General features: G+C 41.5%; 1 non-coding gene and 1 pseudogene across 1 annotated transcript; one reads left to right on the top strand and one right to left on the bottom strand.

Moving 5' to 3' along the window:
- LOC141628908 (U-box domain-containing protein 44-like) overlaps positions 1 to 27,291 on the top strand; it is a 217,531-nt pseudogene that overhangs the window by 77,342 nt on the left and 112,898 nt on the right.
- On the bottom strand, positions 27,094 to 27,198 carry LOC141635612 (small nucleolar RNA R71). Its single transcript, XR_012540286.1, has one exon. It is a non-coding gene; the product is annotated as a small nucleolar RNA R71 (small nucleolar RNA).

Below are 27,291 nucleotides of genomic sequence, written 5' to 3'. Positions count from 1 at the left end.
TGTCGGTATGTCTGGGGGTGTCCCGGTACCGTAGTGGTGGCGGTGGCGTGTTTGTGTCCCATTCACATTAGTAGTTACATTGCATGTTCACACATGAGTCGTGTCATCCTTTATTTATTTATTGAAACTGTCATTTGTTGTGTGTGTCTTTGTCACGTGTCTCTTTTGGGGTGGCCTGTGTTGATCCATATGATGTCCTTTGGTCATATGGGGAGCAGGTTAGGTACAGATTGTTTGGATAGTACGCGGGAGACGGGACGAGCTTGATGAGCCACATGACATGCGTAGCTAGTTAGATGAGTATAGTAGTCATAAGTTGTATTTTATTCATTAGTTACTGGTTTGTAATTACTAAACTTGTTATTTATAATAAATGACATTTATCGTATCTCCGATTTACCGCCTCGGGAAACCGAGAAGGTAACATCTCCCGATTACCTTGTCCGGGTAAGAAGGGGGTGTTACAAAGTGGTATCAGAGCCACGATTTTGGAACCTAAACCAATGAACCAAAATAAACCTAGGTGTGTCTAATAAAATGAACCCGACTTGAGTACGATAGGAGATCGGTTTTATATGAGTGGCCGCCCTCATATCAAAACTAGTGCCTATTGCCTTGGTTGGTCACCACATGGGTTGTTAAAGATATATGTGAACGCTATATGAAGTTACATGGTTACATGGCTGTTTGATTTACCTTGAGTGTTTGTATGGTGTAGTTGTTTCTCCATAATGTATGATTGTGTATGGGAATTGGATGCTAGATTAATATGAACAATATGCTTAGAAATGATTAGTACACATTGGTATGTGAATTTTGTGTATGATTGGTGAAATATGCTGATAGAATAGTTACTAGTGCTATGACATCGTACCAAAAATGGTAAATAGGATGACGTATAAACTAACTCGGTGAGTCGCCGGTAGCCGGTTGACTCCCGAACCTCCTCTTTGTGTTCCAGGAATGTCATCGTCCTATTTCGACTCAAAATTTCGAGCCTTAAGCAACCACTCTACCGAGTACGAGTCCATACTCGACCGAATGATGGTGCACTCAACCGAGTGGGCCTGATACTCGACCGAGTGGACTACTTTCCAGGAGGTGGGAACATTCTGGAAAGCAGGTCACTCGACCGAGTAAACTCCCACTCGACCGAGTGAACTCGCCACTCGACCGGGTAGAACTGGGCTGGGAATTATACGGGTTTGATTCCCCTTTTTCTTCGTTCCTTATCTTCTTCATATCTCATTTTCACCTTATTCCAACAACACCAAAATTCCTCTAAAAATAATTCTAGAACTCAATTTTTGGTGATTTGCTACTTGGCTAAGTTTTTCGCTCACAATTTCCGTCTCAAATCTCTCCTAATTAGCAATGTAAGTAGACCATTCTTCTTGTTATTTCTTCATCTTGAATTTGTTAGATCTACACTAGTGTGCTTGAGGTGTGTCAATTAATTACACGCTTTTGCTTAATTCGTAGTAACAAATAGCTTTCCCCATTATAGTTGCTAAAAATCAAACTTGGTGTCAAAAATTTCGGTCATCATCAAGGAAAAACGTTTTGATGATAAATTTATATGTGGATTTTGGTGATTGTTGATGCGTATAATTGGACAACAAAGGCTTAACCTTTGTTGTTATGAATGGATTTTTTTTAATATGTAAAAATTTCGCCTTAAAACTTCGTCTTAAATTTTCTAGTTTTAGAACAGTCGTGCCCAAATTTTGATTTTTCTTTGAGTAAAAGTTGGTTTAATTGCCTTATAAGACTACCGTTTTTATTGGTAATGTGGTATGTGACCTCAAATGAAAAATTTTCCATCTTGAAAATTTAGTGTTACAAAATTTGGTGAAACTCGTGAAAACTTCCTAAGTATCCATGTACAATTTTGATTTTTGTCTTGAAAATGGGTTGAGAAGAGTCAACAAACTAAGAATTTGATGGTTATTACAACCCTATGAGGTGAGTTAAGGAAAGCTTCATCTTGAAAATGTAAATAGATTTCTCAAAATTGAGCACTCACTATGTCAAAAACTTCATTTTTCATGCTCACTACTTGGTCAAGTACTAAGTTTAGGAATTTGGGGGCGAATTTCATCCGCTTCCAAACTTAATCACGAGTCTCATATTCCATGCCTTGTGTGTGTGATTTGTTTCTTGTAGCATGTCAAGGAACACGAGGAGCAACCGTGGGAGAAACAACCGCAAACCCCAACCCGAACTGGAGGCACCACCCACCTTTACCCATCCTGGATACCCGGGGTTAGAATTCGAAAGTGAACCCCATAGGAATACCTTCTTAGCCCTCACCAAGAGACGTATGAACGCCACTAGGTGTGTGTTGGTGAGTGCCTTAGAAGCCTTGCGGATAGAGGTGCAAGTGCATGACATCTTTAGCGTACTTGGAATGGAGGGACTATATAACTTAGCGGAAATAAGCTACTGCATCCTTACCCAAGAATTTTTGAGCTCCTTCCTCTACAATCCAAAACACCACACCGTGAGCTTTCGGCTCAATAACACCTCATTTCACCTATCTAGGGATGTCTTTACGGAGCGGCTAGGTGTAGGAAAAAGGATCACCCATACTCTTAACAAGGTGAGGAAGGAAATGAAAGACACAAAATACATCGACCTTTACACACGTAACCGCAATACCGACGTTAGTGCCATGAAAATAAATGATGTGGAACACCCCGTTTTGAAAATTTTCCTTCGCCTTATGACCAACCTCCTTTACGGGAGAAAGGACCATAGTAAACTCAATTCCTCGGAAGTACTACTCTTAAGCTCCTACCTCAATCCATACCATGAGAGGCATTTTTACATTAGCCCTGTATCTATGGTGTGCTTAGCGTTTGAAAGGATGACCAAGTCCGATAAGTGCTCCTTTGATTATGGTGCCCTAGTGACAAGACTAGCCAAGAACCTCTTGGGTGTACGGAGGTGCCATACTTCAACATTGCCTACATGAAAGGCATGTTTTGGGTTGTGGATAGGAAAGACAAAAAGGGATACTCATGGAGTGTGAACACGGACTTATATATGAAGCTTCCCGCAAACAGAAGATTGACCGAAACCTCCCACTTGCCCGAACTAGCCCCACCTCGCCCTCCGGCCTGATCCTACCTCATTCCCGAGAGTCTTACTTACACTCTTGATAGTGAAGCGGTACGAGGGGAAGCGACCCCGCGACTTCTTTCTGATCCTCCTAGGACTTCTCCACATGCCCCATCATCCTCATATGTGCTCATGCCTTCGCCGCCCTTTGATCGCCCTAGACACTCCACTTACGCCCCGTCCTCTTCTATTATGCATGAACCCTCACCGCACCACAAACAACCTAGGCACTCCATGCATATGCCATCTTTTATCGGAGGATACAACCAACCTTCATCGAATTATAACCACCAATATCCCATGCCAAACCTAATTGAAAAGGTGAACAACTCCTTGGTCCTGAGAGACGTGCACGAATTCACCTATAACCAGGGAATCAGACCAAAGGAACGTCCTAGCTTTTGGTCATGGGATGGGGACACTTCCGGGTATTCAATGCCTATGGTATTCAACCTTGGGGTCATAGAGTTCCTCACGGCGACGGACACAAGCTTGGTCCTTGGGCGGGACCGCACTTTACCACTGGGAGTTTTTTTAACGATACGCACCAAGGTGGAGGTTATCAAGAGAATGTGGGCGGTGACTACCAAGGAAATTTGAACAGTACTTACAACGAAGAAATGGGGGGTGTCTCTTATGAAGGCGGGGGAAATGTTTTCTACGGAAGCGGGAGTGGAGGAGGAGGAGCATCTAGTTGGGCATCGGGACTTATAGAGCATAATGGGCGCTACGTCAACGCTATAGTGGAGGATGCATCGATGAACACTTCGGGCGACACCAGGGGTGAGGAGCTCAGCACGTGGGAGGAGGAGCCACCGGTAAGCAACCATGGAGCCCTGGTTCGGTGGATGAAAAGGTTTGGCAAGAGGAGGAAGTCAACTTCTTAGTTTTATCTACTCATGTGGAAACTTGTGTGATCTTGTGTTGGTTGAGTCTCGGACAACTCGCTTTTCTCGCGTTGTAAACTCGGCCATAAGGCCAAAACCTATTAGATGTTGTGTGGTGGGATGATGCTATGATCACCATTGAGACTCTTTTGCAAGTATGATTGACCATTGGAATGTTTAGAGACATGAATGACCGGATTTTGAACTATCAGGTGACACTCGGCCGAGTGCCGTTTTCACTCGACCGAGTTTCACTCGACCGAGTGGCGGTTCACTCGATCGAGTGCCCCATTTCACACGATCGAGTAAGCTGAAACAGACCGTGGGAACTTTATGTAAAAGCCCTCACTCGAACGAGTGCCACCCCCACTTGACCGAGTAAGTCTCTTCGCGATCGAGTGGACTGTTCTGTTTCTCTTTTAATAGTTCTGAACCGACATAGACTGAGTATTTTCGTTTTGTGACCCTACCGACCACCCAATAGTTGTATGAACGTAGAAATCCTTAATGAATAAATTAAAATGAGTTGTTTGAATCGTTGTGTGCCGTGTTATGCGTGTAACATTAAATATGTTTAGCCGACGATTGAGACTTAACATGCTTAGTAAAAATAATAATGATGCGGTAATGGGTAAACATAAATGAGAATTTTATGAGTCTTACACGATCGAGTCTTGTGGCAACTAGAGTGAGATGATATTATACGAGGATGGATGAAAATACGTGCGCAACCACGTGGTTGGTGAACAACAAGATTTAGTCGGGAATAAAGAATATGGGAGAAAGTCAATCACAGATTGCGAGGTACCCGACCGTGTTATGATTGTTACATACGGAGTCATGAGTTATACACATATACCTAGAGTCACATACTATGCATGGTATGACTGGACCTTAGCCATAAGAGTGGGAATGAATGTTGAGCTTGACTTGTACTCGAACCCATGAGCCTAAATCGAGTGAGTAAGAGAATCCTTCTTGCGAGCGATCGAGTGGCAAACTTCGGGACGAAGTTCTCTTTTAGGGGAAGTGAATGTAACATTTAGGAATAAGAAAGGACATGAGAGCACAAATAAGCACGTACGGTAAAATACTAGCGAGAGAGACGAGCGAATGTGTGAGGAAGTGTCTTGGGGGTGGGGCGAGGCATGACACGAATGAGACGTAAGAAAGTATTAAGGAAAAGTGAGGATGAGGCGAACTTCGAGGACGAAGTTAATTTTTAAGGACGAAAGATTGTAATACCCAGCGTTTGTGGGACCTGTACTTAGACTTCGGGACACGTGAAAAGAGGTTTAGACCGATAAAAGAGCACTCGGAAAGGAAAGATAGACTTACACTAGACCCAAGCCTAGACCGATTGGTGTTGCAGTGGATCGAGTGGGTCTACTCAGTCGAGTGAACGGTACAGTTGACCGAGTGGAGTCCTACTCGGCAGAGTGAGTCCACTCGACCGAGTGGACTTGGCACTCGATCGAATGCCGCTGTTTTCAGAACACGGGATTTAATCCCTTTCACTCCTAACCCTAAAATCATTTCCACCTTCCTCCTTATCTCTCCAAACTCCATTCTCTCTCTCTTTAAAACCCTCACAAACACCTTATACTTGGGATTCAAGCTAGGATTTGAATATCTACCACCTTCCTAATCACCTCCTTCACTTAGTAGGTAAAGATCTCTCCCTTTATTGTCTTTAAACCCTAACTTTTTGGGGAATTCATCATGGGTAGTTAATTAGCAATTAGTAAGTGTATTTGAGGTAATTAAGGGGTAGTAATAAGGGGCTTTGTAGTGTATATTAGTATAGGATGCATTGTGATAGTTATTATGTGATTTGTATAGGATGAGACGGTTCCTTAAGACGGTTTCGGTCCGGATTCGAGTAGGTTAAAGAGATTGCTAAAAGGTAGGTTAATCCTACTCGGTTTCAATAATGTGGTGTTGTCTATATTGTCGTTGTAGTTAGTTTTGAATAATTAGGGCATTTGTATTATAACATGTTTAGTGGTAATCACATTATTAAGAGGATGATTATGATATGTTGGTTGTGATTTATGCATTGGTGATTATCATACATATTGGAGTTGTTGTTGTTGTTGTTGTTGTTGTTGGTTTTGTTGTTGTTGTTGTTGTTGTTGTTGTTGTTGTTGTTGTTGTTGTTGTTGTTGTTGTTGTTGTTGTTGTTGTTGTTGTTGTTGTTGTTGTTGTTGTTGTTGTTGTTGTTGTTGTTGTTGTTGTTGTTGTTGTTGTTGTTGTTGTTGTTGTTGTTGTTGTTGTTGTTGTTGATGTTGTTGTTGTTGTTGTTGTTGTTGTTGTGGTAGTTGTTGTTGTTGTTGTTGTTGTTGTTGTTGTTGTTGTTGTTGTTGTTGTTGTTGTTGTTGTTGTTGTTGTTGTTGTTGTTGTTGTTGTTGTTGTTGTTGTTGTTTTGGAGACATAAGACGGTTGGGAGACGGTCATACGCTTGGGTCGCCTCTTGGAGCTTCCCAGTTCAAGAGGGATGTGCACATTAATGGCTTGAGTTTGGAGGGACGCGTGTGGTTGAGACACGATGTCTGGCAGAGGATCCGGTTGGCTTCCGGACTCGGTACGTCTGGGCGTGTCCCGGTACCTATTTGTGGTTGTTAGAATGTCTAGGCGTGTCCCAGTACCAGTGTGGTTGTCGGTATGTCTGGACGTGTCCCGGTACCGTAGTAGTGGCGGTGGCGTGTTGGCGTGTCATTCACATTAGTAGTTACATTGCATGTTCACACATGAGTTGTGTCATCCTTTATTTATTTATTAAAACTGACGTTTGTTGTGTCTGTGTGTTTCTCACATGTCTCTTTTGGGGTGGCCTGTGTTGCTCCATATGATATCCTTTGGTCATATGAGGAGCAGGTTAGGTACACATTGTCTGGATAGTACGCGGGAGACATGACGAGCTTGATGGGCTACGAGACATGCGTAGCTAGTTAGATGAGTATAGTATTCATGAGTTGTATTTTAGTCATTAGTTACTGGTTTGTAATCACTAAACTTGTTATTTATAATAAATATTTCTTTATCGTATCTCCGATTTACCGCCTCGTAAAACCGAGAGTGTAACATCTCTCAATTAGGGGTGTTACACAGGCATCCACTTGAATGATTTGTTCTTCCTGAGGAGGTCAGAGAAGGATCTGCATCTTTCAGATGATCTGGTTATGAATCTGTTCAGGGCTGCAACTCTTCCTGTTAGCCTCTGGATATCTTTGACTAACTTGGGAGATTCTAATTCCAGGATGGCTTTTATTTATTCTGGGCTGGCTTCAATCCCACTTTTTGTCACCATGTATCCTAAGAATTTGCCTGAAGACACTCCAAAGTGGCATTTGGAGGAGTTGAGTTTCATGTTGAATTCTTCCAGGATTTTGAAGGCTACTTCCGGGTCCTTGACATGATCTTCTGCCTTCTTTGACTTGACCACCATGTTATCTATGTAGACCTCCATTATGTCACCAATTTGGTCTTTGAAAATCATGTTGACCAGGCATTGGTAGGTTTCCCCTGCATTTTTCAGGCCAAAGGGCATTGCTGTGTAGCAATATATACCCATTTCTGTGATGAATGCAGTATTTTCCTGGTCAACTAAGTGCATTTTGATCTGTCTGAATCCACTTGAGGCATCCATAAATGTTAGTAGTTCAAGCCCAGCTGTAGCATATACCATTCCATCAATGCGAGGGAGTGGGAATGGGTCTTTTGGACAGGCTTTTGTTAAGATCTGTGTAGTCTACACAGACTCTCCCCTTGCCATTCTTCTTTTACACCATGACCACGTTGGCCAGCCATTCAGGGTACATTACTTCCCTGATCAGTCCCATGTCTAAGAGTTTGTCCACCTCTTCGTTAATGATTGTGTTGCGCTTAGGGGCAAACTTTCTCCTTTTCTGCTGTACAGGCTTAAAAGAAGTGTCAATATTGAGTTTATGGGTAATAATATTAGCATCTATGGCAGTCATATCAAAATGGGAACAGGCAAAACATGAAGATTTATTCTTAAGAAAACTTACTAGTTCTGGTCTGATATTATCAGGGACATCAGATCCTACCAGTACATACCTGTTAGGGTACTCAGGGTCTAATACTACCTAATCTGTTTCTATTTGGGTTTCTGCTACGTAAGTGCTCCTAACAGGGTACTGTAATTGCCAAGCGAGAGACTTACCTACCTTGGAAGGTTTTAATGATTCAGTATAACATTCCTGGGCAGGCTTTTGTTCACCTTTGATGGTTGCTATTCCCCATTCCGTTGGTATTTTGACGCATTGGTGATAGGTTGAAGGAATGGCTCTGACATTATGGATCCAAGGCCTACCTAGGATTGCATTTTAGGATGAAAGGCAATCCAGGACTCCAAATCTTTCATATGATGAGACACCTTCAACGTAGGTTGGCAGGTAAATCTTTCCTAGAGTATTCTTCGTTTCACCACTGAATCCTACCAAGACATTTGACTTCTTTATGGTCTGGTTCTCATCAATCTTCATGGCTTTCAAGACATCAAGCATAATTAGATTGACTGAGCTGCCACCATCTACTAGAATTCTTAGGACACGTGCAGTCCCAATTTGCATAGTAATGACCAGGCCATTATAATGGATGTCCGAGAATTCCTGTATATCAGTATCATCAAAAGTAATTTGAGGTAAATTTCTAGGTTTAAAAGGAGATTTCAGTTTTGACTCCCTGTCTATTTTGTTTGCAGCTAAGCTAGTCAGGCCGCAGATCTCAGATCCTCTATTGATGAATTTGACTTCATAGATGGGCTTTCCTGTTCTGCTGTCTTCCCTGTTCTTTAATGGCATCAAATCTTTGAGGTAGCCTTTCTTTAGCAGGTAGGCCACTTGTCTGCGTAGACCCGGGCATTCTTCTGTGGCATGTCCTATGTCAATGTGAAATTCACATCTTGTTGTGTCTTTCCTTGAGTTGGGATTGTCCACCTTTTTGGGCCACATGAGAATGTCTCCCATGTTGTCAAGCCTTTTGATCAATCCTGCCGTATCAACAGAGAAGTTATATTCCTGAATAGGTGGGTAAGTATAAGAGTTACCTCGTTGCTCATGAGCATAATTGATTTCTGATATGTCAGGTCTGGTATAGGGGGATGGCCTGGAACTGCTTCCCCTATGATTAGAGCTTTTTTTGTTGGATCTTTCATATCCTGAAACACTGTCAGTGGTTTCAGCCTTGAAGCTTTTATCTTCTTACAGTCTGATGTAGCCAATAGCCTTTGCCTGGACATCTTCAATAGTCAGGCAAGGTTTCATGGTCAGCTCGTCATAAAAATCGCTATCCAATTGTAGTCCCTGCCTGAAAGCTTCCACGGCTGTTCCAACATCACATCTGGGGATTGATACTTTCTCTTTGTTGAATCTAGTCAGGAATGCTCTGATTGTCTCGCCAAATTTTTGCTTGATTCTGTATAGGTCACTGGATCTCTTTTCGAGTTCCCTGCTGCTGGCGAATTGATGGTTGAACGAGTTTATCAGATCTGCAAAGGACTTGATGCTTCCATTTGGCAGGTTTATGTACCATTGAAGGGCTGGTCCGGTCAGGGTTATTCCAAAGCCCTTGCACATACATACTTGTCGTAGCTCACTGGGTATAGAGGCTGCCAACATTCTTTGTTTGTAGTAGGCTACATGGTTCTGAGGAACTGTAGTTCCATCATAGATTCTCATCGATGGTACGACAAACTTTTTAGGCAGATCTATCTTAGCTATCTCATCCACGAAGGGAGAGTCAACATAACTTTCAGGGATAGCTTCCTCAATGGTTGCAAGCACTCCAGAGATCTTCTCAAATTTCTCAGAGAGTTTCTGGATCTCCTGGAGCATGGCCATCATTATGGCTGCGTTAGTTTGATCTGGGATGGCATCTTCATTTAGGTTTTCTTCTGAGTCTGAATCAAGATCCCATGCTTTGGATTTTGATGGAGTTGGAGTACAAAAGTTGGAGAAATCAATGTTTCTGATAATTGAAGAAAATGGTGTTCCAGGCTGAATCTTCAATTTTGAGCCTGAAGCTTTATCTCCTAGCTTTTGCTTCAGACTGTACTCTGAATCTTTCAGTTTCTAGACTTCAGCTTTAGCCTGGGCCATCTTTTGCTTTAGTTAGTCCATTTCTAGTAGTTGTTGTTTGGTGGCAGCCAGTTGTTGTTCAATGCTATCTCCAGTCCTTTTTTGAAAAGGTTTTTGTGTTGTTTGGGATTAGGTTTTGATTATTTTTGAGCTAGATGCCCCACGGTGGGCGCCAATTATTTTAGCAGGATTTCACACTAGGATAAAGTCCTGCAAGGGATATAATTGCAGGGTAATCTAACTCAAATAATTAAGCCTGAATATTACGACTGATTGCTTAAAGAATGAATAACAAAGTGCGAGACAAAGATTTATACGTGGAAAAACCCTGGGAATAAGGGAAAAAACCACGGGCACCAAACCAGGAGGGATTGTTACTATCTTTTAGAGTATCCTGACAGGGAATGTGTATGTCAGACTAGAAATAGAGTATGAATGCTTAATAATTAGGCTTAAGTGGTTTACAATGATAAAATGAGAGTAAGTATGAGTTAATAATTGATCCTCTTTCCTTCCTCTTCTGCTTGTTATTTATACTCTGCTTACAACGGCTCTTTCAAGGTTGTTTTGGACGTTCCTTGTAAATAGGCCTCGTGCCCTATTTACTCGGGAGTGGTTGGTTGACTCTATGATCTGCCTGCCATTATCTTTGCTCAGTCAATAACTCCATTTTCTTCGTATATTATGTTGAATAGGTCTTCCATGAAAGTAGGAGCCATCTCTCTAGGTTTTAGTTGTGCTTTGGTTCTTGCCTGACTTGATCTGGTAGTGTCCTTCACACGGCTGGTGAGATATTCCTTCAGGCTTGGCCTAGTAGATGGCCTGACCTGTCTTTCCCTCCTGGTTGGAACCTGCTCAGGTGTTGTATGCCTTGTATTGGTATTCTTTTGTTCAGGCTAGGCTTGGTGATTCTTTGCCTGACTGTTGTCCGATCAGGCAGGACAATTCTAGGCCCAACAGTGCTAGTTTATATTAATTACATACTTTTTATGCTAGAATGTCGATACTTCCGCTATTCGGTTTTTAATGCAGGAATGATGCATTTATGGAGGAAAGGAATGAAATGAGCACCGCGGAATGGGCATGAAGGAATACACGGAGCATGGCACGAGAATCTAGAATAATAAAGGATGAGAAGTGAAGAAGACAACACGAAGAAAAGAGCTGAAACAGGGAGAGTCCTCGATCAAGCCCAAGCAGACTCAATCAACTGAGAATGTACTCGATCGAGTGCACCCAGGCTCGATTGAGTACACACTAGATTGAGGATTTTCTGCAATTTCCTTAAGTCGGTTGTGTTTTACTATAAATACCCACTTCGTACCCTATGTTATTTTTAAGCTTTATTTTACCTAGCTACGTAGATTTTACTCTAGAAAACTCTCTAAAAACTCTTAGTTTAGTTTTATTGCTATTACTCTCGGATCTACAACTCGTTCTACCTTAATTTGCTACGGTATTATTAATCTTCCTTCAGTACTTATTCAATTGTTATTGTTCATCTTTCATGTCTTTAATTATGTCTTCTATTATTATTGTTGTTCTTCTTCTACCTAGTATGCGTAGCTAAACCTTTCATCTAGGTGAATGGGGATCTAGGTTGTTAGAAGGGGGACTAATTAATGAATTGATAGTTAAATTGCTTATTCGTTGTTGTTCAGTTTATTGTTCTTCTTCTAGTTAGTTAATTACTGGCCGGGTTTAATTGACTAGTATAGCGAATTGAAACTTTCACTGACCGGGTTAGAAACAATAAAGACTGCGATAACTGAATAGAGATAATTTAATGATAGTGATAGCATGTTAAATTAGATGTAAAGGGAATACTGAATCGACCGATCATATAACCTTAAACAACGTAATTAGCTCTGTTAATGAATTTAATCTGACCCCCGGATAACTACCTAGTGAACTTGATCCCTAGACTCTTTAATATTATTGAATTTGTCTTTTATTTACACCACAATTAGTTTTAGCAAACAAACATCCTTCAAGAAATTGGTTACTTTAAGACAAACTTAAATATAAACAAACTAGAACAATTAAACTTGCCTCCCTATGAATTCGAACCTTTCTTGCCACTAGCTACCAGTTAGTAGTAATTTAGGATTTATTTTGATAGGCCAACGACTGAAAATAACCCTATCAAATTTGGCGCCATTGCCAGGGAGGCAACAATTTTTCTGTTTGTTTTTGTTTATTTTTGCTTTTTGTCTTAGGGAGCATTAGTTCCTTGAGATAGTTTGATATTTTTCTTGTTGTTTTCGTGTATGCCCAGGTCTGACAGGTCGGAGATTGTACCTTTTGATCCCGAGCCAGAGAAGACTTTTCGCTATAGACAAAATTTTTAAAGAGAAGTAAGTCAAGTGGAAGACTTGAGTACACTTGACTACGAGCGGTTTACTTTCGCAGAAGATTCGTCCTTTGAAGAGGACACATTAGTTTCTGCACCCGTTATTTCTAGAACGTTAAAGATGCCAACCTTGGCAAGTCATTCCGAACCCACCATTGATCCTATTCCTAAAGGCTTTAAGCTCCCTACCACTGATAAAGGGACCTTTTAGATCAAACCGTCTTATATAAGCCTGATAGAGGGAAATTTATTTGGAGGAAAAGCTGAAGATGACCCTGCCAAGCACATGGACAAATTTGTCACATATTGTTGTTCTATTCCCTTGATTGCTGGGGTGACTCAAGATCAAGTCAAACAGACTCTTTTTTCTTTCCCTCTCAGAGATGATACAGCAGAATGGCTACGTGACTTGGATATGGAGACCAATGCAATCACTAACTGGAATTCACTAGCTCTTGCATTCTACAAGAGACATTTCCCTCCACAGAAGACAAATAATCTTAAGGAGCCAGATTACGAGTTTTAAGAAAGGTCCTACTGAAGACCTTAATGAAGCATGGGTTCACTTTAGAAGATTGGTTCATTCAGTCCCTCACCATGGCTTCGAGAAGTGGTTTCTTTGCAACCAGTTCTACAACAGGTTGTATGACGATCATAGGGCTCTACTAGATTCTTCAGCTAATGGGAAATTCCAGGACAATACTAATGATGATAGTGCATGGAAGTTGATTGATCAGATAGCTACCCACACTACTGAGTATGGTAACCCCAGAGGTACTAAGAGAGGGATTGGTTCAGATAGTGTTGTTGCAGCACAGCTGGAGGCCTTAACTGTTCAAATAGCCGAATTAAAGACATCTCAGTATTTGGGTAATAAGCAAGAAACGGTTCATGCCATGACTCAACAACAAGTGTCCTGCGAGAGATGTGTGATACCATCGTTAAGTACCAAAAATAAATACCTATTACTACTAACAGAAGTCAGCGGTAAGTAGGGTCGATCTCCACAGGGAGATGGGAAAATGTCAGCTTAACTAAGTCCGTCAGGGTAACAAATTCTTGGGGGTTTTTGAATGATTTTTCTAAACTAAGGAGGTCAAATGAGAGAAATAAAATAAGAGAGTTGAAAACAAACAAGCAGAGAAAAAGAAGCTAAGACAGTCGGTTCACCATGCTTCTCAGGAATTGTAATCTAAGATCTCAGGTCAATGCAAGTTAGATCTACAGGGCAATGAATATCTCCTTCCAGTCTCAATTAACCCTAAAACACTATTAGCTTAGCTTCCGCCTTCACTAGAGTGCCCTAATGTTCGCTACAGGTCTTACCTTTTCTAATCTTCCGATCTAGGTCATGGTGTACCGTGATTAATCACCTAATTGTGTCGACTCAATTAGACAAGAATAGTTATATACAACGATTAACAACATAGACCTAATTTGCATCAAACCTAATCACTTATTCATATTTCCCTTAAAATCATGGTTCCCCTATGTCCTAGCAAAGGAGTTTAGCTATGCATGATTATTGAATAAACAACAAGAACAACACACAAACTATAAGAATTAAACATAATTAACTATCTAAGAAGAGAATAAGAAAGGAATAAGAGTAACAAGGAAAAAGTAATTAATTAATTAAAAGTAGAGAATACCGATTACAAGGAAAAAGCAATGGAGAATTAAGTTTCCAAGTTTTTAGTTCTAAGAGAGGAAAAAAAAGAAGAGGAGTCGAAGGAGAGATAGATCTCCCCTCGTATTATGACTACCGTCATAATATATACTCTAATTACAAAAGCCAAACTCGAAAATAGCTCAAAGCCCGCATAAAACACATATTCTCTCGATTGAGTGAGATTAAACCACTCGATCGAGGATAATTATTGAAAATCCTTTCGATCGAGTGAAAATGGAGTTCAATCGAACACTTTAGATAATGGTTAACTCGATCGAGTGAAAGAAGATTTCGATCGAGTGATTCTTTAGGGATAAAGCATTCGATCGACCATAATGAGTAGCAAAACTGGTCGATCGAGCTATATAAGCACGTGTGAACTCTTTGGCACTTTCCGAGGCCACTTCACGCATCTCTAAGTGACAGATTCTAGGCTCCGATTCGTTATTCTCTAAAATGCATGCGATTAGGACAAGTTCAGGCTTGATTTTGCTCCTCTCTAGTCTGTACCTGCAATTTATACAAGACAAACACAACGTAGACTAATCGGGGGCATTTGTAGCTAGATGCCACATAAATAACACAGAAATGCGTGTAAAAATGAGGTAAAAACCTTATATAAAATAAACGCATCAAATCTCCCCAAACCAAACCTTTGCTTGTCCTCAAGCAAACTATGAATGCAACTAAAGACAACTACGGAACATGACCAACTCATCAGCTACAAATCATCCACCCAAACCAATTTTATGCAACAACTAACAAAGTGGCAATTGGCAAGTGCAAACGAATTAAAAATCAATGTCTCAAACTACTGAACCATCGACCTTGGAAGAGTCATAGATATCAGACTCTCACGGGTCGCTCGTCACACAAATTAGGCACATGGTGAGTACTTGATAGAAAGAAGTAAAGACACTCACCTAACTCGACCTATAAGAACATGCATGCAGTCTAACATGAATAAAGTCTCTACAACCGTACATATACATTCCAACCAACTAATGACCAAGACACATGTCGAGGACTTATATTTGGGTAAGTGAGGTAATGGGTAAGAAGGGGCTATAATGAATTTGGAGATGTGGAGTTAATAGCCAGGCTAGCAATAACGGATCCAAATTAGAAACACTTCCTAACTTCATACTCAATATATCAATGCAAAATGGTGCTAAATTGCAGCACACAACTCACTAACCACCATAGAATCGTCAACTCCCCATAAGATATAAATATAACATAGGAGCGAAAATCACAAAATAGAGTATTTCTTGGCTTATGATTTTTTTCATAATCTTTCTTTTTCTCTTTTTTCATATTCTTTTTTTTTCATTTTTCACAACTTTTTCTTTTCATTTTTTTTCATTCCCTTCAACATTTCCACCAACTTCTCAAAATAGATATATCCATATTGCAATGGAACATTCCCAACAACTACTATTACTAGCTCGGCTAGGGTAGGCAAAATTATAGATTGTAGTTATATAGGACAAAATGGGCAATTTGGCTATGTGGAGCTCATGGGTAGAATGAAATAAAGGAAACTGCCTCTCCTAACATGTGTCACCAACCACAGACCGAATGCATACAGGTACCAAGTAGACTGAATTCATGCTTATGCAATTTGATGTTACATGTCTTATAGAGAGTACTACTCACATCCTACATGAAACTGGTCAAGGATGTCACCAGTCTATTAAGCTCTAAACCTTATAATGTAAATGTAGCTTGCTAATATAAGAGTCAAGTCTATTCGTTCAGATAAGTTTGAAACAAAAACTCGTAGATTATGCACATTAGCATGGCAACGGAATGTCAAGAATATGCAAGGTAAAGCTAAAGGGACTCAAAGTAGCATAAAAGTTCAACGTTCCGACTCAACCTAAGTGCAGTAATAAACGTGAATTTTGTGAATTTTTTTGAATTTTATGTAATTTTTTTGAATTAAAACAACAATGCATGTGAAAATAAGTAAACGTGCAAACTGAAATGCACAAAACTTGCAGACACAGATATGGATGCATACCTCCTTAAACCAAACCGTAGAATGCCCTCGTTGTACCAAAAATAGGGAAAGAAATGCAAACTGAAGAGAAAATGAGAGCGGAAGTCGGAAAAACTTACAAGATGACGTAAAGGAGGGACCTCCCCAAACCGACCATGAATATGAGAGGTCACAAATAGCCTAATAGAATCGCAGCATGCGAGAAATAACATCAGGACTCGATCGAGCAGTACAGAGGGGTTCGATTGAGTAGAAATAGTGCCAGAAGCTCTCGATCGAGCAAAAGTGCCACTCGATCGAGAAGAGGGATTTTGCAGGGACTCGATCGAGAGCAGCAGATGATCAATCGAGTAAGAATGTCAGCAAAAGTGCTCGATCGAGTAAGAAAACTACTCGATCGAGCTAGGTACCTGCAAATCGCAACAAAAGATACAATCCGACTCACAAAAGTGCATACAAGTTCAGAAAATGTTCGTAAAACTAGAGTCTAGGCACACAACGTAAACGAAAACAACAAGTTTAAACAAAAGTACAACAAAACAGTCCGGATTGCCTCCCGGATAGCGCAGGTTTATGAGGTCCCGAACGACCTTTCTGGCTTCAATTAGCTGGCGCATCAGGATTGTCGAAGTACAGGACTTCAACTCGGTTATCTGCATCATTTGCTTCATGATAATGCTTCACATACTGGCCATTGACCTTGAACCTGTTACCATCAGAACTTTCTAATTCAACTGACCCAAATTTAGTGACAGCTGTCACTGTATAAGGGCCACTCCACCTGGACTACAGCTTGCCAGCAAATAAGCGCAGTCGGGCATTAAACAGCAACACCTTCTGTCCGACATGAAATTCTCGAGGCATGATTCGTTTGTCGTGCCATCTTTTCATCTTCTCTTTGTAGGTGCGTGAGCTATCATAGGCATTCAGCCTAAACTCCTCCAATTCATCTAGCTGCAATAAACAGTTCTGACCACATAACTTGGGATCAAAGTTTAGTTCACGAATAGCCCACCAAGCCTTATACTCTAACTCAACAGGTAAATAACAGGACTTCCCATAAACCAACCGATATGGTGATGCTCGAATCGGTGTTTTAAAAGCAGTCCGATAAGCCCATAATGTGTCCTCCAGTTTGAGATACCAATCCTTTCGTGATTTAGAAACTACCTTAGCCAAAATCTCTTTAATCTCTGGATTAGAGACCTCAACTTGCCCACTAGTTTGGGGATAATATCCCAAACCGCGTTGATGTTGGACACCAACCTTAGACAATATAGAAGTATGTTTCTTTCTTTGAAGTGCATTCCCCCATCACTAATGACGACCCTAGGGAAACCAAATCGGGGAAAGATAATCTTTTTGAACATTTTAATCTTGGTATTGGCATCATAATTAGGCAAAACAATCGCCTCCACCCACTTAGACACATAATCTACTGCTACCAAAATATACCTGTTACCTTTGCTAGACGGGAAGGGTCCTTGGAAATCAATGCCCCAGACATCGAAAACCTCGACCTCTAGGATACCGTTTTGTGGCATCTTATGTCTCTTAGAAATATTCCCAAAGCGTTGGCAAGCATCACAACCTGAAACAAACACTTTAGCATCAGCAAACAAAGAAGGCCAGTAAAAGCCAGACTGAAGTACCTTAGCCACGGTGCGCGATGGACCGTGGTGACCACCATAGGAGGATGAACGACAGACCTCCAATATTGCTTTGGTCTCCCACTGCGGAATACACCGTCTGTAGAGACCGTATGCACACTCCTTAAATAAATAAGGATCGTCCCAGAAGTACTGCTTAGCGTTATGGAGAAAATGCTTCTTTTGTTGATAAGAAAGTCAGGTGGCAGCCCGCCACTAACAACATAATTAGCTAAATCTGCATACCAAGGGTCATAGTTAGGATGAGAAGACATAACAGCAAATAAGGAGTCATCGGAAAAAGAATCATCAATAGGTAAAAAATCTTCTCCCTCCTGCTGCGATAGTCACGATAGATGATCAGCTACTACGTTCTCTGCACCCTTCTTATCTTTGATCTATAAGTCAAACTCCTGAAGGAGGAGTCTCCACCTCAGCAATCATGGTTTAGCTTCTTTCTTAGCAAGAAGGTGTCTCAGTGCTGCATGGTTAGTAAAAACTGTAACTTCCGACCCTATCAAATAAGAACGGAATTTTTCTAGCGCATAAACCACAGCTAACAACTCCTTGTCAGTAGCGGTGTACTTCACTTGAGCCTCATCTAGAGTTTGGCTAGCATATTATATTGCAGTCAAAGCTTTGTCTTTTCGCTAGCCTAGCACCGCTCCTAGTGCATAATCACTAGCATCGCACATAATCTCAAACGGCAAGTCCCAGTTGGGAGGCTGTATAATCGGTGCTGAAATCAGGGCCTGCTTCAACCTGTTAAAAGCAGAAAGACACTCATTAGTAAATGTAAATGGGGCATCCTTAAGCAACAGCTGTGTAAGCGGTTTAGCAATTTTTGAAAAGTCCTTGATAAACCGGCGATAAAAGCCAGCGTGACCAAGGAAACTCCTCACTCCTTTAACATTAATAGGAGGAGGTAATTGCTGAATCACTTGCACCTTTGCTTTGTCTACCTTAATGCCACTATCAGAAACTAGGTGCCCTAAGACAACTCCTTCGTTGACCATGAAGTGACACTTCTCCTAATTAAGCACAAGATTAACCTCAATGCAGCGCTGCAACACTTTATCAAGGTTAGACAAACAATTAGCAAAGTCACTTCCATAGACACTAAAGTCGTCCACAATAGACTCTATATACTCAGAAAATATCCCTATCATGCACCTTTGAAAGGTGGCAGGGGCATTACATAAACCAAAAGGCATCCTGCGATAAGCAAAAACACCCTGAGGGCAAGTAAAAGTAGTCTTTTCCTGATCGTCTGAATGAATAAGGATCTGCAAGAACCCTGAGTATCCATCTAGATAACAGAAAAACTTATGATAAGCTAACCTTTCTACCATTTGATCAATGAAAGGAAGGGGAAAGTGATCTTTCTTTGTGGCGGCATTCAGTTGTCTGTAGTCTATGCACATCCGCCAACCAGTTACTACTCTAGTAGGTATCAACTCGTTTTTGTCATTCTTTACCACAATTGTCCCTCCTTTCTTAGGAACTACCTGAACTGGACTCACCCACTTAGAATGAGCAACAGAATAGATAATACCTACACCAAGCAACTTTATTACCTCAGCCATCACAACGTTCTGCATCTTCTGGTTTAGTCGGCGCTGACCCTGTCTACAAGGCTTGTGATCTTCCTCAAGCTCAATTCTGTACATACAAATGTCGGGACTAATGCCCTTAATATCATCCAATGAATAACCCATGGCTTTCCTGTTTTTCTTAAGAACAGCTAACAAAGTGGTCAGCTAATCGTCATCCAATTTGGCACTAACAATAACTGGATATTGCACTGTATTATCTAAGAAAGCATATTTAAGATGAGAAGGAAGAGGCTTACGCTCAGGTACCTTTACCTCTATGGCGCAAAGATTATTGATCATTTGTCCCACTCTCTCCGCTTCAGTGTCGGTGAGTTCACGCTCATCTAAAGCAGCTTCGAGCAAATCCAACACAACATCATTGTTCTCTGGGTTATCTGCACACTCATCTAAAAGCATCAAAGCTTTTAGTGGATCCTTTATAAAAGAACCCGACCAGAAGTCATAAACCGGTTCGTCAACAATATCAACTGAATAGCAAGTATCCTCTATCATTGGCCGAGCAAGTGTACCAGGCAGGCTAAAAGTGATTGCATCATCCCCCACTCCATGAGTCGAACGCCCTTGTTTGACATCAATAATGGCCCCAGCTGTACATAAGAATGGTCTTCCTAGTATAATTGGGGTCCGGGTATCCTCAGCTATGTCCAAAACAATAAAGTCTATTGGTATAAAGAACTTGCCTACTTTAAGAGGCACGTCCTCTAAGATACCCACAGATCGTCTAACAGATCTATCAGCCATCTGTAAGGTGATGTTAGTCATTTTAAGGTGACCCATATTAAGTTTTTTTGCAGACAGAAAGAGGTACGACACTGACACTGGCTCATAAATCACAGAGAGCCTTATCTATCACTTCATTCCCTATGGTACAGGTAATAGTGAAAATACCCGTGTCTTTCATTTTCGGTGGAGCCTTATTAAGGAGTAAATTATTAGACTCTTCCATAAATGCAACAATCTCAAATTCGCTAAGCTCTCTCTTACGTGTCAAAATGTCTTTCATAAATTTTGCGTAAGTAGGTACTTGGGTAACAAATTCAGTAAAAGGGACGGTTACTTGAAGATTCTTGACCACGTCCACAAACTAACCGTACTGTCGCTCGACCTTAGCATCCTTCAAAAGTCCCGGATAAAGAACCCCGGTAGGAATAAGTGGTCCTGCGACCTTCTCTTTACCTTTAGCATTTCGTGACATCTCCGTAGTAGGGGAAGATGACACAGTAGCGGAATTAGGCGTTGAAATTGAACTTACGCTGGCACAGGTGTTCGATCGAGCACTATTCCCATTCGATCGAATTGTTTCCTCAGGCATAGTACTCGATCGAGGACTATTGTGGACATGGCCCACCTACGGGCCCCGGTTCGATCTGCGGGCATGCAACGGTCTTTTAAAAGCCACGCTTGGCGGCGTAAAAATGCTTTCGACCGGATCATTTTAGATCGGTCGGTTTCATCTCAGTAAGGTTCTCGAAATGATTAGAGATGTTCGGAGTTGCCACCAAGCATTTGTGGGATGCTTGGAACCCGTTCGAAATCCACTTTATACCTCGGTCAAATTGAAGCACAAAGCAGCGTTTGACATAGGTACTAAAGATAAGGAAATCGTCCCTCTTTAGCATCCTATCTCTAGAATGACTCTCGTACGCCTGGATAAGGTCGTCCACTATTCAAAGTTTCGAGTAAGAGGTGAAGGTACGTATTGGGAAGCCCTTTAATCGACACCCAATCCACCCCGCGATAGCGACCTCTCTTGATCGATCTTGGTTGGTTGAATGCGAAAGTTGATAAAACGGTTTAAATGCATGAATGCGCATCCAATAATTTAAACCTAACACGTGAGAGCTTTCTAAGTCGATTGATTTAATCCAAGTATCAAGTATAACATGTCGAGTTGGATTTATGGTTGATTTGCATGCAAGACGAAAATTAAACATCCATTTACCATATTAGGTTTATGGTGCATAACGTGATCCATTTGTCTTAGTAAATCATTTTGCAAATATGATTTTGAATAAGCAAATACTCATCTGATCCGTCATATATCTGGGCTAACCGGAGTCGGGATCGTCCTAGACTAATGCTGGAAAGGGAACAGGCTCTGTATCAGACGACTACATGAGGCGCGAGCCAGCCGGCGGTGTAAAGGGGCCTCCCCTGGTTTTGAAAATGAGAATTGAAAGGCCTATTTTAGGCGCGGGTCAACCTACGGTGATATGCCGTTTTCTGACCTTTTGAAAAACGTTTACAAAACGTATTGAAAAATGGGTATTTAACCCGATTTGATTTGAAAGGGTCGTTTAGACCGCATTTGTTGATTTGAGGAACGAGACTCGAATAGTCATCATTATTTTGATAATATTTAGTGTCGGGTTCGACTTTGACAAACTTGACATGAATAGTTTTGAAAATAATTATGAACTAATTGTTTTAAGTTCACTTGAATGTAATTAGTCGATATTCATCATCATACCCGGGTTAAAATCCGGCATGGTATGTAGAACCAAGGATGACTTTGTGTCGGTGACTAATATGCTTGTTTTGGAAATGTAAAGAAATGAAGAAAGGCTTTAAAATACCTCCCAAAAATGAAATAAAAGGCTTTAAAATACCTTTTAAATGTTATTAACCAAATATTATAACCGAAAGACGGATTTAACCGTCATGGTATGAGGAACCAAGGGTGACAAATGTTTTATGGTTAAAACAAATGAAATAAAAAAGGGTTCGAAAATATTTGAAGTAGTAAAAACCGATTGTAAATATGAAAATGAATTAAAGGGAAATGACGAGAACAAACATAGTTGAGTTCTGACCTGGACACCCCATTGAGGCGCGGGTAAACCGGCGAACCAAGGGGTTTCTGTCTCAGGCCAAAAATCAGTTTTGGCTCGTTTATTCCATGTTTCGGTTCATGTTATGCATGTTTTAGCATGTTATAGTCATGAAACAAACAAAAACCTGATAAAATAAGGATTTTGACACCCTCATACTTACATGCTTGGTTATGGCGAGTGACCGACGTAAGTGTAACAACTCGTTTGGTCGGAAAAAACTCGGTTTAAAACCGTTTTGGTACGTAAAAAGAGTGTTTTAAGATTAGTGACGGTGTAGTGGTCGAAGTAGTCGGTCAAGTGATTTAATGCACGATGACGGTACCAAACATTGTGTAAGGCTTGTATTTACGATCGGTAGGTCGTAAATACGCGTCGGATTGTGATTTAAGAAGTCGATCCGAGAATTTTAAGGGAGAAAAGAGCGGGCGGACACTCGTGTGGTCGGTCAGAGGCGACACAGCAGAGGAGGTGGCTCCTAGAACAGGATCCAGGTTGTCACCTTTCATGGGAGTGGGGGTGGCCCTAGTAGACTCAGCCTCTGAATCGGCTATGACTTTGTGATAAAACAGTGGGAAGGGGACCTTGACTGGGACATCAGGAGTGTTAAGAGCTATGACAGACTCTGACTCCTACTCCTACTCAGACTCAGATTCAGATTCTTCTTCGCTTCCGTCTTTGAACATAGGGCCTTTTCCAGTTGTGATCTTGAAAATGCGGCCTTGGCGATCTGTCCACTTGACGGTTTTCCTCAAGCCCTGTGTAGCTTTCTCCGGGTCAGTATCGGAGATAAAGGCAGTTGGGTCAAACTAATTGTCCTTTAAGGAGATGTTGATGATGTCCTCATAGTCGAGGTGCTTGATGTTATCTTCTCCAAAGATGAGAGTGACATCTTGTCCATCGAGGCATGACGACGGCTTAGACTCGGTTGATGCAGTTTTGGTGTTATCGGGGATGAAGTAGCAGTCTTGGAAGACTTACACACCCGGGTACCAAGCCCTGGCTACAAAATCATAGATCGGCTCCGGAAAGCCATGGTAGAGCTCTGATTCTCCCTCGGGGACAAAGTATCCATTGAGGGTCAGATGATAGGGACAGAGGATAACTCCGTGCTTCTTGTGTTTTCGAACTAGGAGGTTCATCTCCTGGATATCTTCATTAGTAGTCTCGTATCCCAGTCCGAAGGGAATGTTGGGGACCTTAGTCTGTTTCAAGGGAGGTAATGTGCTCTTCAGTGGATTGAGGGGCAAACCCGGGAAGTAACCCTGGCGCATCATGATGCGGTTGACTTTGAGGTTGGCAAACGGGTCACAATCAAAGGGTGTTCATTCATCAGTTATGGCATTCACAGCTTGGAATCCCCACATTTCCTTATCATCTTCCTCAATGGTTTGGGAGGCTATTCCCATCCTCATGACAGCTTTGATCGGGGAAGCAGGAATTGTGATTTTTTTCCCGTTGAAGGGGACCCTGATTTTATGGTGGATAGTCGAGGTAACTTCCTTAACGGCGTGAATCCTGGGACGTCCCAGGAGCATATTGAAGGAGGCGTCGATGTTGACCACCTGAAAAGTGGTTTGCCTTTCCAGTGGTCCGGTTGCGACAGTCAGAGTGATGAGCCCCGTGACCTTGCGACAAGTGCCGTCGTAGGCGCGTACTTCTTCGTTTGTCGAGACCAAATCAGCTTTCTTAATACCAAGCTTGTGAGCAGTCTTGAGGAGAATGACATTTACTGCGGATCCATCATCCACAAAGACCATGGGTACATTCTTCTTGAGACATTGTACGGTAATGTACAGGGCAAGGTTATGATTGGCTCCGAAGGGAGGGATATCTTCGTCAGAGAAGACGACTGGGTTGTTCAAGTCAGGAGCGTCCCTTGTCATATGTGCCACTATTTCTTCAGGGGAATAGGTTGAGGGCACAGTTAGTTTTCCTAAGGCCTGTAGCAAAGCCTGTCGATGTTCAAAGGATGTCGCGATCAGTTGCCAGATCGAGATCTCGGCTTTTGCCTTTTGAAGCTATTTGAGGATTGAATTCTCAGGAGCCTTTGGTTGAGTGTCTACTTCAGGGACAACTTGGTTGTTTGTTGTTGGAACGACTGTTGGATTGTTCGGGTTCTGATAGGGGCGTCTGGACCGGGTAAGGTGACCGATCTCTTTTGCCCTCTTCTCTTTGTCTGGGACAAGGTAGACATCTTCAACGTCGTCTCTCCAGATGCCGTTGATTTCAGGATCTCGAAGGCACCATGGAGGGGTATTTCTTAGTAGGCAGTTTTTGTGAGGGATATTTTTGTGAGGGTAATTTTTGTAGGTTTGATTATTGTGAGTGTAATTATTGTGAGAATGATTATTGTGAGGTGCATGCCAGAATGGTCGCGGGAGCAACCCGTCCTGGTGAGGGTAGTTTTGGGCGCTCGGAGACTCTCCCTCGGGCGTGGTGGTGGAGGATTGAAGATAAGCCGGCGGTAGGCATCGTCAAGTCGGGTAATCCTCTCGGAGAGGCTGGTTATGGCTTCCTCAACCTGTTGGAACATGGTGAGCATAGTGGCGGCACTGAACACAAATACCCCGTCCGAGGGGTCTTTCTCCAAGGTGTTCACCTCGTCATCAATTGGCAGGATGAGGTGAGAGCAGTCCAGAGTTGGCTCATCGTTGGAGATGGCGTGGATTGATACGTGCATTATGTATAGTCTTTTTAGCCTATTTTAGCACGTATTTCTTTGTACTTTCGTACTGTTTATATTGCATTTTGCCCCCGAATTGGCTACTTTTGTTCGTTTTGTCCATTTTGTAGAAATGAACGCGAAAGTAGTGGAATTGTACCATTTTCGTCCTTTTTGCATGCATTTTGAGGAGACGGGATTTTCTAGAGTGAGACCTTGCATTTGGATGCGTGAAGGAACGGTCTACGAGGCATGCGGTCACGAGTTTGAGCTGATTTGAAGGAAGAATACTCGATCGAGCTGTTTTATCACTCGATCGAGTGGTTTCTATGACTGGATTTAGTCGATCGAGAAGTATTATACTCGATCAAGAAGTGCTGAAATTTGGAGTTACTCAATCGAGTAACAATTTTACTCGATCGAGTAGATTATCTGGAGAAATGCTCGATCGAGTGGTTTCAAACTACTCGCTCAAGTGGTTTTGGCTGGCGTGGGCTTTAATTGGCCCGTGAACCTGTTTTAGTTATTGGACTTAGTAGTTTTTCTATTTAAGCGTACGTTACTAGGTCATTAGCTATCTATTCTATTCTATCTAAGTTTTATCTATCATTCATCTTCACAAAAAAGGACTGCGTTACTTTTTCTTCTTCACTGTAACTTTTGCTTTCGGATTTTCTCGCTCGTATTTGTTAGTTCTTTACGCCGGATTCTTGCGATTGTAATCTCATTCTCCCTTTTTAATATTAATCTCTCTTTTATTTAATTTAATTGTTTGTTTAGTTCCTTTTACTTTCTGCCCTAATTACTTTTATGCAATTTAATTATCGTTTAATTATGTTTATTGTTAGTTCATTCATCGTTATTAGTTTTGACAATATTAATAGCATGAGTAGCTAATCGGTTTCATGTTGGGATTAGGGAATCTACGGTAGAAATGTGACGATGTAGTAAATAGGTTAGATGAATTAATTGTGAGAATATGTCCCCATAGCAATATAACTGTATTTACCGACTTAGTTGAGTGCACGCTTCTGAGTCACCTTTTTAATCTGGTTAAATTTATTCCTGGATCGGAAGATTGGATTAAATAGACCTGCTATGAACAGGAGACTACCCTGACGAGGACGGAAGTTAATTTAGTGGTAATTTAGGATAGAAAGTGGACCGGAAGGACCTTTTCATATCCGTCTCGCAGTAATTTATCTAAGTTGTTTACAGTTGAGTCACTGGACTACCGTAGTGAATCGAAATCCTGACATGTCCCCTCTTTATTGATAGTTTATCACCCTTTTTCTGCCTTTACCGCTCTTTCCTTGCTTCTCTTTCTTTTAAAGCCATAATTAGTTTAGAAAACCAATTATAAACACCCCCCATTTGTGACCAAATAGACGGACTTTTACAGATATCTTGCCTCCCTGAGGAGATCGACCTGACTTCCCTAGCTATATAGTTAGTTTAGTTAGTTATTTTTGATAGGTACACGACAGCCCTGTCAAATTTTGGCGCCGTTGCCCGGGAGCCAATTGCCCTATCTGTCTTTGTTTCGTTTATTTTATCCGTCTCAGGGAATTTTTATTCCTTGAGGCAGTTCTTATTTATTTTCTTTCAGTGTTGTGTATGCCGAGGTCAGACAGATTTGAGTTAATTTCAGCTGATTCTGAGCCAGAAAGACTGTTCACGCATAGACTCCGTCTGCAAAGAGAATCACGAAAGGAAGACTTGAGTACTTTCGAACCAGAGCTTTAGCATTTCCTTTTTACAGAAAATCCATCTTTTGAAGAAGATACTTCTAGTTCTGTAAACCAACCAGTAAAGATGCCGAACATTGCTAGTCACTCAGAGCCTAAAGCATCATCAATTCCAAAGGGTTTCAATCTCCAGACTGAGGATGGGAATACATTTGACATCCGACCTTCCTATATCAATCTGGTGGAGAGAAATCTCTTTAAAGGTGTGGCAGGTGAAGAACCGAGGAAGCATATGAAGGTCTTTACGGACTACTGTTCTACTATCCCCGCCACAAAGGATGTAACTCAAGACAAGATTAAGGAGGTTCTATTTCCGTTTTCTTTGACTGACTCAGCCAGGGAGTGGCTGACTGATTTGGACCGTACGGCCGCGGGGGTCAGAGACTGGGAGACCCTTGCTCTTTCTTTTTATAAGAGATATTTCCCTCCACAGCGCACCAATCAGCCGAGGGCAAAGATCATAAGTTTCAAGCAGGCACCTGATGAGACTTTCTATGAAGCATGGTCCCGTTTAAAGAAGTTGGTTAGCTTTTTTCCTCACCATGGTTTTGATCCGTGGTTTCTGTCCAACCAGTTCTACAATGGGCTGTACAATGATCATAGAGCCATACTTGATGCATCATCTAATGGAAGACTCCAAG

This window comes from Silene latifolia, chromosome Y (assembly GCF_048544455.1).
Source record: "Silene latifolia isolate original U9 population chromosome Y, ASM4854445v1, whole genome shotgun sequence".
Lineage (NCBI taxonomy): Eukaryota > Viridiplantae > Streptophyta > Magnoliopsida > Caryophyllales > Caryophyllaceae > Silene > Silene latifolia.
This window is presented reverse-complemented; position numbering and strand designations above follow the sequence as displayed.